We start from the raw sequence: 12,262 nt of genomic DNA, 5'->3' as shown, positions 1-12,262 counted from the left end.
TAACGAAAAATCCTTATTTTATTTTTAAATGATGAAACTATTTTATACCTAAATAATGAATAACTTCTTTCATGGAAGTCATATTGTACACTCTAGCGTTTGAGACGGACATGTGGAACTGGGGCGCTGTGTGGGAGGACGTTAGGCAAAAATCATTAACATTTAAGGAAACATTATCACAGAAACCATGCGTATACGATTTTTTAATATCAAACTTCTGTTAACTGTACAATATCCCTTTATGCATAAACACAGGGAATGAAATTGCAATTGTTTTTAAATAAACTTTTTATTTCAAACATAAAAAATGGTTCGCTTGTGGAATTGAACAGTAAAAATATGAGATGCAATTATGAAAATTATTGGCTTACATCAATGAAATATTTTTAAAACAAATATTATTAATAAAACAAAATACGTTTTTTTATTATAAATAAGGAAATGAAAACAGAGTTATATAAAAAAAATAAATAAATAAAATTATGACTTAAATACATGTTTTTAATTTGCTGTCTTGATCTGGATTTTTGTCCGTGTAAACTTCAGAAAGAATAGCATATAGTTGTGGATCAATTAGTTTCATTTGTTTTCTGGCGTCCATTTCGGTTCGACAGTACGTTGCACCACACCTAAACAGATAGTATACATACATAAATTTAACATGGGGTAATTACTAAATGAGCTGAAATATACCTAAATTATAATATTATTGTATTTTGGACATTGTTATATTGAAAACGTACATAATTCGCGTGGCTGTCTATCCGTACCCACAATAAGAGCGGCCGCATGTTCGGTCGCGACCTTCACTTGCTGAAGGCCCGTCTTGGTACAACTAGAACCACAGTATGGACTACTAGAGATAAACCAAGAAAATGAAATGAAATGAAATGGGGTTTAACGTCCTACTGTTCTGATCCGAACTGGGCTAATGAAGACAGGCATACGTCATACAGTGTGCTAGGAGGGACATTTTGCCCGGACAGCGGCACTACGGCCTACTCTTATATCGAATTCCAACTGTCCTCCCATCCGAACGACTAGACAGCTGTCCTTGTCTGGCCCTCCGTTCTGCATCACTGACAAGGAGGAACCACGCCGGAAAACCTGGATGAACTTTCTAGGCCAATGCCGGGATCGAACACCCGATCTCCAGGCTACAGTGTGGCATCCGTATGAGGCCGTTTGCTAGTGGGGTGGGGGAGAGGTGGGTATGGATCTGGTCGGTTTGCCGGGGTGGGGACGGGATTGTCAGGTGTAAACTATTTATATTTAGCTTTTGCTGTCCTTTGTTCTCTTCTTCGTTATATATGTCTGTCATAATTTAGTGCATCTGGTTTGAAGCTCGACTAAATATTGGCTAACATCTTATATATTAAAGTGAAAGTAATTTACTTTAAATACAAAATACATGCAGATTCTACTGTCCTGAAGTACAGAAAATGAAACGAAATAGGATCTGGGTTTTAATGGGATTATATACGGTACTATAGCTCTCCCGTCAAAGGGCAAAACCTAGTAGCTCACTTTTTTTTATATCAAAATTAAGTTAGGACCAAATTTGTAGATACTAGGTTATGTGCTTCCTGTTGTACTAGATATTCCGATCTTTTGATTTTGTAAGAAGTTACACCGATGACACAACCTAATAACTTCCTTCATTTGCCTAGTATGTCACAGAAAAACCTAGTAACTCAATAGTTAAATCTATGGATAAGCTGGGGTTTAATATTCATTCATTACGTTTTCCTTTGTTTTCTCAAAATAAGAACAAACTTGAGATTGCGGGAGCGCTAAATTCACTTGTTTTAAAAGTTTACTTACTTGTTCATGTCACCAGCACTACCTCTTCTAGATACCATAAAAAATGCTGAAGTTGCTTCAGCAAAATATTCCAGATGGTGACTCATCGCATAGGATGCCAAGTTCCACAGTCTGTTTCTTTTAGCATGAATATACGCGTCTTTAATCTAAAATACACACACAACATAATAGATAGACCCATACTAAGGGCAAGAAGATAAATCAAAAACCAAAGCGCGTCAATCGATGGGACTCTGTTCACGGCACACGTATCCCAAGTGCCATGTCGATCGTATTGGCGGAGCCGTGGGTTTTTTCGAAGCGCGACGCCCCAAAGAAGACAACAAGAACGACAAGAGCAGTAGCGGTTGGGAACCAGGCCACGAGATGTCGCGAGATGTAAATAGAGTTAGGGTAGGTGAATGTTAACGAGATTGTGGGTTAGGGCTAGGTCTCGGGGTATGGTTAGGTTTAGGGTTAGCGCTAGCCCTGTTTACATCTCGTGTTCATTGACCAAACTTGCAGTGGGCCTTAACTTTTGGGAGTAACCATGATACAGGGTCTAATCGCTGCTTGCGTTCTCTTCGTCTCTTCTTGTGGACAATAATTTTGTCACCCTAATCAACCAATCACGAATGGAATCGAACGTTGATTACCGCTACTTGGCGAAGCGCCTGGAAACCACGGGATTAATTTAGACGCAGTTGAGCTTGAGAATGTTTGTTGTCGAAAATTTGCTCGGTAATACACAGTAATTGTATTCCATAGAATTGTAACATGTCCGTTTCCAGTTCAATGAAAACAATTTATACTACCACGCACCCCGTTTTGTTTTTTTACGGAAATTGCCGACATATCCCGACTAATAAATCTCGTAACATACCTGAGCAAAAACTCTGTAAATAATTTACCTTCGTTCTTAATCGTTTTGATAAATAATAACTGATAGTGTGGGCAAATTCATGTACAAGAATATTTTCTCGGTGTCTGTAAGGATCTTGGGGTAAACACAGAAGGTTATCTTCTCTGACGACTGCCATCTGACTGCCCATACCGACCAGGTTATCTATTTTTCTGCCGTCAGTTAAACAGGTTACAGAACAAACACCGCTACATTTACCTGAAAGAGACCATAGAGTTCAAATATACCTACTTTCCAAATAAGTATACGATATATCATATTCATTTAACTCGTTCGGATATAACCTTTGTTATTATTATTATTGTCGTGTGATCATCCCCAAATTGTATATAATTAAAAATAAGACTATAAACCATATATCTGGACAATAATCCAACCCATAAATCTGGACAACACCCCATAAATCCACAGGCTAAGACTACAAAATGAACTGACATTAATCTTTGCATGGTTTTATTTTAGTATATATAATTATTTCCATATAATTTGTTATTTTGTTTAATGTCCCATTCTTCACGTTAGCGTTCAAGTGCTTATTATAACTTGAACATAATCAGTTATGATTGCCCTACTGTACGGTATCTGATCAGTCAGTCTCAATCTTATTAAAATACAGATCTATATTTCGTTTCGTTTTTTTTTATACTTTCGATGCCCTACACTACATGAAGATCTGACGGGTTGTACTGGAAGGTCGCGCCAGGGGTCGTACGAGCGGATTTTGACCCTATGACGTCAGACATTGATTTATCAATCAGCGTTGGCGTTTCTAGTGGTTTACCCTCAGTTCTGTGCATCAAATGCCAAGAACTCGTAGCAACAGACCGTTTCATTAGCTAATCCCTCGCTTTAACCAGAACGACGTTAATATAACAACTCTTGTGTAAAACGAAATTTTGAACTATAAAAAACGAAACGAAGTAGGATCTGGGTTTTAATCAGATTGAGACAGTCTGTACCGTAAGGCGTATTGATTTACCAGAATTAAAGAAGTGAAGAAATGTGTCCAACTAAATCATTAGTTATACGATGTGCATGTTATATATATATCTTAAAATACTTGGTTTCTTAATATGAGAATAGGAGATGAACTGTTTCGTTTCTGTTTTGATTTTTTTAGACATGTTGCTGAAGTAGGCATATCTTAGTTCGTATGTTTCTCTGATCTAAAATAGTTTAATCTAAGCATTAAAGAGCAATGATTTTGCGTTTATTTTTTACCTTGACACTGGACGGAATCTCTATGGTCAGCATATTCAGGCCAAACACTTAGACGTTCAGTTGCTGCAAAAACTCCTACTGAACCATTGTTTTTCGCTACGTCTTCTAATACTGAACCTGGCATGTGACGTGTCATCAAACCCGTTAATAAAGCCGCCTGTAATGTAATGGCAATATTCGGCTGTATTGAAACCTACGCAAGATTCAACAGGCAATATATTAACCATGGTCGTGTTCAGAATTTGAGAAGGGAGGTTTCGGCGTGGAGACAAGGTTAAGTTTTGAGTGAGGCCGGGGGGATGACTCGAGAATTTTATAACGTCAGAAGCTCTGGGACAAGTTTATGACATACGAAGACGTTCATTTAGAGCATGTAGACAGCTAGATTATGATTTAATGGATATCACAATGAAGAAGTCAAAGTGGTTGATTTCATTGGACGTATTTAATATCAGATAATGAAGCACAAGCAGGAGGACCGCACTACATGCAAACAGATTCTGTTAGACAAACCTGCGGACAGAACACACAAACCTTGCAAGCAATGAAAAAGAAACATTGTTTCAAATCATGCAAATGAATCCGGGGGCCACTCGCAAGATGTACACTCCCGGGCCTGTTGTGACACAAGCTTTTCTCAAAAAGAAACACATACTCAAAATATAACAAACAAAAACTTAGGTAGAGAGGCGCAAAAGAAATCATGCGACCTGTCTTGGCAGTAGTCGTCTGCTGAATTCCGTTTCTTGGTGGAGATAGTCGGCCAATGGACGTCCTGATAGAAAACTGTATAAATTAACAATTTACGAATTCAAATTGTAGTTTGCAGGGGATTAGTATACTGCTTAAAGCTCGCTCAGAGTCTTTAAAGATACATTTTGTAAGATTTAGATAAAGAGCTAGTTGTTCGAAGCCAAGTCTCGCTCCTCCATTTTTAGCTTAAAACAACATAGGGCTGAACTGTTCTAATCTATTTAATATCGGAGAAATCCGATGCCATGGAGAGTTGATTATGGCCTGGATAAGTTAATTAATGTCTAATTAACAATTTAGAAAACATTTCAGGCCTAAAGAAAGACATGCAATAGGCAGATTTAGCTCTTGCATAATGTATGTTTAAGTATTTCTAAATTACCTTATAATGAGCTAATCTCGATGTCTGTTGAGTTGCGGCTACCATAATTTTAGGGTCAGGTCCCGGTTTAGTTCTTATCTCCCCTTGTTCACCTACCCACAGATATCTTAACCGCAATGGTTTAACAGCTCTTCTGTAAATTCGACCAAATCTATGATGGAAATAAGCTGAATCAGTTTAAAATATTTCGTGACAAAACAACAAGCGGCAGGCCTAGTATGCAAAAGCCATTTTCCATCAGATAATAATTGAGAAAGTTCCCCGTAACTTTCCGGTCCGGTTTCGCCTTGGAAGGTGCGCAGGAGGTAAGGGGTAGAAGGGGACAGTGCGTTGTCATTCTAATGTTACAAAATATCATGTATGTCCCATGTATCGCATAGCCAGTACGTTTAAGACCCCATGCCAATAAGAGTAGGCAGTAGGCTGACCGGGAAAAAATTCCACCATAGCACACAGTCTGCTCGTTTTCATAAGCAGAAAAAGTAAGCCGCTAAACCGGGTTTTATGCCATTAAATTTCAAGTCATCGGCCGTTACCGACGCCGTTGGGGAATTTTTTTCTTATTAATCGCACATGTCACGAGTAGGGGCTTTATCACATAAACCACATAATTCGTATTTTGATGTGAACATACCGATTTTAGCCATTTCCAGAAAATGTTTACCTGTTTCTTTGTCAGGTATTAATAATGGGTGTGGGGGCGGGGTCTAACGCGTGTGTTTCAGGTATAAGGTATGTCATTGAGTCAAGTGGCGTGCTTTCGATCCCAAGTTTGTGCGTGACAAAGAGTAGGGTCTCCCCCCCCCACACACACACACACTGCTAAATACCCTTCCGCGAAAGCGAATTGTTGAAATAGAATTCTACAATATGTTAGTCCCTAAATAACAACAAATCTCTCTCTCTCTCTCTCTCTCTCTCTCTCTCTTTCTCTCTCTCTCTGAATTGATAATAAAATAATAGAAAATAAATACACACCTCCATCCGGCCCTGCCATAGATGACACCAACTGCAATGTGGGCGACAATCCCTGCAAAAATACTTACAACGTGACTAAAATACTATATCATAAATGAGATAAAATGGAAAATAATTTTAAAAATTGACATATTATGGTGCATCCTAGCAACTTCCCACCACAAATGAACGTTGTATTCCCTACACGATTTAATCTTATGATCAATTTTTGTTTTCTACGTCAATCTAAAAGAATGTAGGCTACGGCTATATATATTTTAAAACAATTTCCCGATCAGATCATATTTTACTTTAGATCTTTTTGAGGCAACTGTAATTAATATAAAACAAACACGTTAATTAACTGGCCTGGACTAAAGATTATATAAATTTGTTCTCCATAAATCTAAAAGAATATGCGTCAATTTTAAAACTATTTTCCGATCGCATCACATTTTACGATCAATCTTTTCGGGCACCTTTGATTAGCGTAAAAAGAAAAACAATACTGACTTACCTAGATTAAAGATTACAAATTTCCAATGCATTGTGTTTATGATAAATCCAAAAGAGTCTTATCATTGGCACAGAAAATCAAAGACTGTCAAACAAATGGCAAGTTGTATATTCCTTTGACCACAGCCCATGTTATGATACGGAAGTCCAACACCTACATTATTAACTTATATATACCTTACAATGGTTCATGTACTTGGTTATATAGTCCATTACAAAGGAAACTCCGCAGGGAGCCCTACTATTTCCCACTTATTTCACTTTACATGCTAACGTACTTGTTAAATTTTCAAGATCCAGGTTTAAGTCCGCCAAAGTTTATGATCTTATTTTATTTTTTGAACGATCGAATGTCGTCTGGTTTATTCGTCACGCGTCTCTGTAACGCAAGTGCAAAACACAGCTTCAAGTACGCCACCGCCTTCATAAAAATTAACTGTTGGATTTGGTTTAAAATTAAGTTTTAATACATGAATGTGAGACAGTTATCACATTCGACCAGTTCAGAAAAAAATCTAATTAAAGCCATAATTTTATATGACTGTTCGTCTATTGATTTAAATAAATATTTATTTATTAAATTATAATTACATAAGTACACAATAAATTATTTGGATTCGGAAGAGCAAATCACGTAAATATAGATACGTGTTTAGTCGAAAGCAGAGGTTTGGTTGGTCGAGTCGTTCAACATGTGTGCTTTAGATAATACGGTGAGAGAGAGAAATGGGGTTTAGCGTACACTTGACACAAACTAGGTCATTTCGGGACTAACATATAGTTAAATTTTATTTCAATAATTGGCTTGCGCGTAGGTGTCTTTAGCAGTGGGAGGAAACGGGAGGACCCAGAGAAAACCCACGAGGTTGGACAGGCGACCCCACTCCTTGTCACGTACACCCGGGGAATTGAAACCACGCCAGTTGACTCAATGACAGACCTTATGATACAGCGCGCACACGCTAATCACCCCCCCCCCTTCCCTCACCACCCCCAGATAATAAGGTATGTCATTAAATAATATTTGTTAACATATAATTACATACGTACATAATAAATTATGCGTCTAGTCGTTCGGATCCAACGAAAACCGAGACAGTTGAAATTCGATGTAAAGTAAGTGGGAACGCCGATATCTTGCAAAATTTCCCTCATAGAAAACAACATGGCGTATGCCCTGTCCCCATTAACCCGATTTGTGCAGATAAGTAGGACGTTAAACCCCATTTCATTTCAGATTTAAATCGAGTTACGTCATGGTTGGGTAATGCCTTGAGTAGTGGCGAACTGTGTTGCATCTTAATACGTTTAAAAAAATTATCGAAAATCTCCTTTATAGAAAACAACATGACGTATGCCCTGTCCTCATTATCCTGATTATTGAATATTTTTGGTTTAGTTTTTTTTTATTTTGTTTACATTGTTTTGTATTCAATGGAGTTATTATTCTCAAACTATAAACAATTAAAACAACTGTGAAATTTGTTGTACGGAAGTATGAATGATAAACATTTTCTTGTACTTGAAAATATGTCATAGCATTGTTCATGCAGGAAATCTACTGGCGTGCACACATAATAATAATGTTTTGTTTTGTAATGTTATCCTTCGTTGTTCTTCTTAATATAAAACTACCCCCGTAAAAAACAATAATTATAAATTTGTTTTTTCTTTTTAAAAGATTTTTTTACGTTCGACTTTTTCCTTGATATAATATAATAATACTATAGATATTAGTATTCGCCAGTCTTGGCCGAGCAAGTTCCACGGAATATGTTTCGGCGTGGTTTCCCGTTGTTAGTGGTACAGGGAGTAGGGTCTGGAAAGGAACATTGTCTGGTCGTTCGCATGGGACGATAAACCGTGGTCCGGTGTAATCAAAGCAATAATGCATCCTTGGCTTAGGGCAGTGGTTCTCAACCTTTTTTTGCCAACGGCACACCTTGGAACACATGAAAAAATAGCGGCAAACCTGGCTAAATATGTATGAAAAATATTTGAATTTTGCAAAATAAAAACATGGCAAGTCAGGCGACATACAACCGTAGACCGAGACTAGTCATAGAAACATAGAATGTCTTATACTAAATAAAGAAAAACACATCTATGAACTTATCAGCGAATACTCAATTGGGATCATGTGGCTTTTCGCATTTTCTTAGTGTGCCTTTCAAAATTGCGCGGCACACTTGGGAAGATCTCGCGGCACACAGGCACACTGGTTGAGAATCAGTGGCTTAGGGCCTGACACTGACATAATTGGGAACATTTAATACTGAGTAGTTAAATAGCAATATTTATTGATTTAAAAAAAAAAGGGATTCCTTACCTGTACTCAAACCACCTGTCACTGCACCAGGGGCGTGGTGAAACACGATTTTGCATGAGGAGGAAGATCCCGTGCGGGCCCCCCAAAAAAACAATATTTGTATGTGTGTGTGGGGGAGGGGGTTGGGTGGCACCCCCCCCCCCCCCCAGTGCCGCCGGCTAATATTGGGCTGTGTGGAACATGCTAGAGCCGATTTGTAGCATATCTGACCCACGGTATGTTTGACACTGGTTAAGCATAATGATTATGATTATAATGTTGAAAACCGCATTGAAACCGGGTGATTATTTGCCATTTGCGATGGGGCGCAAAAACTCAAGAGGGCGCAAAAACTCAAAACCATAACGCAAGGCTCGCCATCGCGTCCCTCTCACTTAACCCCTACAATGCATATGCATTACAGGTTATATGCGTGGCGGACAGATTCCGGTACTTACCCAAAATTTTAATTCACCGTAACATTTTGTCAGTCAGTGGGATACCAGCCCATTTGCTGTGTTCGATATCCATTATTCTCACACTTTATGTTTTTGACAGATTATGTTTTTTGTTGGCCCACCAGTTGTTTTATTTAATTTTTTTTTTTTTTTTGGGGGGGGGGGGAGTTTGACAGATTATGTTTTTTGTTGGCTCACCAGTTGTTTTATTTAATTTTTTTTTTTTTGGGGGGGGGGGGGGGAGTTTGACAGATTATGTTTTTTGTTGGCTCACCAGTTGTTTTATTTAATTTAGTTTGTTTTTTGGGTGGTTTCTATGGCGGAGGGGGGGGGGGCAGTATATATACATTTGCAGAGCAATTGGACAACTTGATTAGCAATGTTAGTATATTCCATTAGGCATCATGTTTAGACAACACTAATAAGTGGGTTATTTTCACGATTTTGTGTAGCCAATTATCCAAACTTGGGTAGCACGTAGATAACGAACCTCATCCCTCCGTGTTTCGAGACAAGAGATGGTGCTATATAGTTCCACGTAGCAAAGCCAACGCAAATCACATCGGGACTCAGTAAGCAAAATTGACGATGTTTTTCATCAAAACGACGATTAATTATTGTTATTTATAATATTTCTGACACATCCAACTACAATTAAGCATATAATCCTACCTTAAATAGGTATAAATCATCGTATTTAAAATCGAAGCGTTAAGCCGTTACTAGGAACGCCATTTTTAAACGGGAGATGTATGACGGTGTATGTCGAATAAAAACAACGCTTCATTAATTTAAACGCGAATATTTGGAGTTGGGCGATAGTTGTGCTACTACATTGGCCTCTCTAAGTTTAATTAGTCATAATAGTATAATATTATCTTAAGATGTTACATGCATTAATAAAGAAAGCGAGTTTGCCACTTGGAACTAAAAGCACCAAATCGTAGATAAAAACAAGCACACCGGTATATCTCAACATTTTTAGCTACCTTCTCGTAGCTAGGTAGCACGCTGCAACTAATCCTGTAAAACGCAGTGTTTTCGTGAACTTCCTACTTTAGAGAACGCGACATTTTTAGTGAACCCATTTTGTTATTATGGAGACATAGTAATTACATTATAAAACATATTTTATAGATGTGCGCTCCTCGAACATAATCCAGGATATTACACCAAGGCGTCGTTATTTCATGTATGCTGTTGATGTTAGTGTCAATTCAATGGGGTCATGGGTCACTGTTTCAGACACAACAAACTGTCATTCAACCGTCCTTGAAAGGTTGAATAAAATATTGTCTGACAGAAGCTATATATGTAAATTATTTTAAGCATTTTCAACCGACTGCTAATAACTGACGAGAGAACTGGATCCATATATAGGCCTATATATACTCGATAAAAATGTGGACTGGAGAGATAGAGACAGAGAGAAAGAAATGGGGTTTAACGTCCACTCGACACAAACTAGGTCATTTCGGGAGTACCACATGGTTCAATTTTATTTCAATAATTTGCATGCGTGTAGGGGTGTTTAGCAGTGGGGGGAAACCGGAAGACCCGGAGAAAACCAACGAGGTTGGACAGGCGACCCTACCCCTTGTCACGTACAACCGGGCAATTGAAGCCATGCCAATTGACCCAAATGACAGACCTTATGAAACAACGCGCCAGCGCTAACCACTTGGCTATCCCCCCCCCCCCCACATGTGGACTGGAAGTTAATACTCTGTTTCGAACTAAATGGTGTAATCAAATTAGCTAATAGTTCGTTGCAATGTGGTTCCCAGTCATTTGCTTGTTTTCATTCCGTTACATAAGCCACGATGGCTCAATGAGTAAGGCGGGGGCTCACCAAACTCAAGGCCCTCGGTTTTGATTCCAGTGTTGGCACAGAAAGTTTCTTGGGAATTTTCAACGGCGGTTTCCCCATGTCAGTGGTCCAGGACGAAAAACTGATATTCGTGAACGTAAAATAACCGTTGACATTGGAATTCGATAAAGGACAGGCTAGTAGGCACAAACACCGCTGTCGTTCATGGCTCGTCTTCATTAGCCAGCCTGGTGCAGAAACCGATACGGCCAATGAAATGAAATAGGGATTTAACGTCTTACTGTTCTGCTCCGTACTGGGCTAATGAAGACGGGCATACACCATGCAGTGTGCTATGAGGGAAATTTTTCCCGGACATCGGCGCTAAGACCTGCTCTTATATCGAATTCCAACTGCCAAGGGTTCTTTTACGTACACACCAATGTGTACACGGGACCTCGATTGTTGTCCCATCGGAGCGAATATACAGTCCTACAGCACTGACAAGGGGGAACCGCACCGGTAAATCCCGGTGAATTTTATCCTAGGCCAATGGCATTATATTCCCTTTGCATGACAACGAAAGATAAATATTACGGATAGGATATCAACGTAATAAGCTAATTGAATGATTTATATTCCCCTAAAAGATTTCACACGGATAAAGTTCAAGATGATGTCTAAGATGACCATAATTCCAGAATACAAACCACAGTGCAATTATCTCTTTGAACCCTTTGTTATTTTGGATATTAATCTCTTGTGACATCATCAGTTGTCAATATCGTGATATTTATATTAAACTCCATGCATATTTCAATATTCAGATTGTTCAATATATCCAAAGGTCAAGAAGACGCATGTTTGTACTCGTATGCACGCACATGTTTTGTTAAAAGAATAACTAGAGGACTAATCCTTTTGAACACAGAAGTCTTTGCTATTAATTTTACTTCCTTTATATGTAAAATGCTCAGAAAATCCTGAAGAACTTTCTTGGATTACAGAATAAGGTATGCTCCGGAACCAAAACAAGAGACAGACAGAACCCATTTCAATATCTATCATCAAAAGAAAACACTTTTTAGATAAGAGAGATAGAGAGAAATGGGGTTTAACTTCCACTAGATAC

The 12,262-nt window shown here is 38.4% G+C and overlaps 1 long non-coding RNA gene across 1 annotated transcript; it reads right to left on the bottom strand.

The window, feature by feature from the left end:
- Nucleotides 1–270: 270 nt before the first annotated feature.
- Nucleotides 271–6,924, bottom strand: LOC126815490 (uncharacterized). Its single transcript, XR_007677929.2, has 7 exons — nt 6,556–6,924; nt 6,060–6,111; nt 5,082–5,232; nt 3,947–4,103; nt 2,715–2,923; nt 1,825–1,970; nt 271–629 (listed from the first exon to the last, which is right to left on the bottom strand). It is a non-coding gene; the product is annotated as an uncharacterized LOC126815490 (long non-coding RNA).
- Between the last annotated feature and the right edge of the window lie 5,338 nt (nt 6,925–12,262).

The sequence above is a fragment of the Patella vulgata genome, chromosome 3 (genome assembly GCF_932274485.2).
Source record: "Patella vulgata chromosome 3, xgPatVulg1.2, whole genome shotgun sequence".
In the NCBI taxonomy this organism is placed as follows: domain Eukaryota; kingdom Metazoa; phylum Mollusca; class Gastropoda; family Patellidae; genus Patella; species Patella vulgata.
This window is presented reverse-complemented; position numbering and strand designations above follow the sequence as displayed.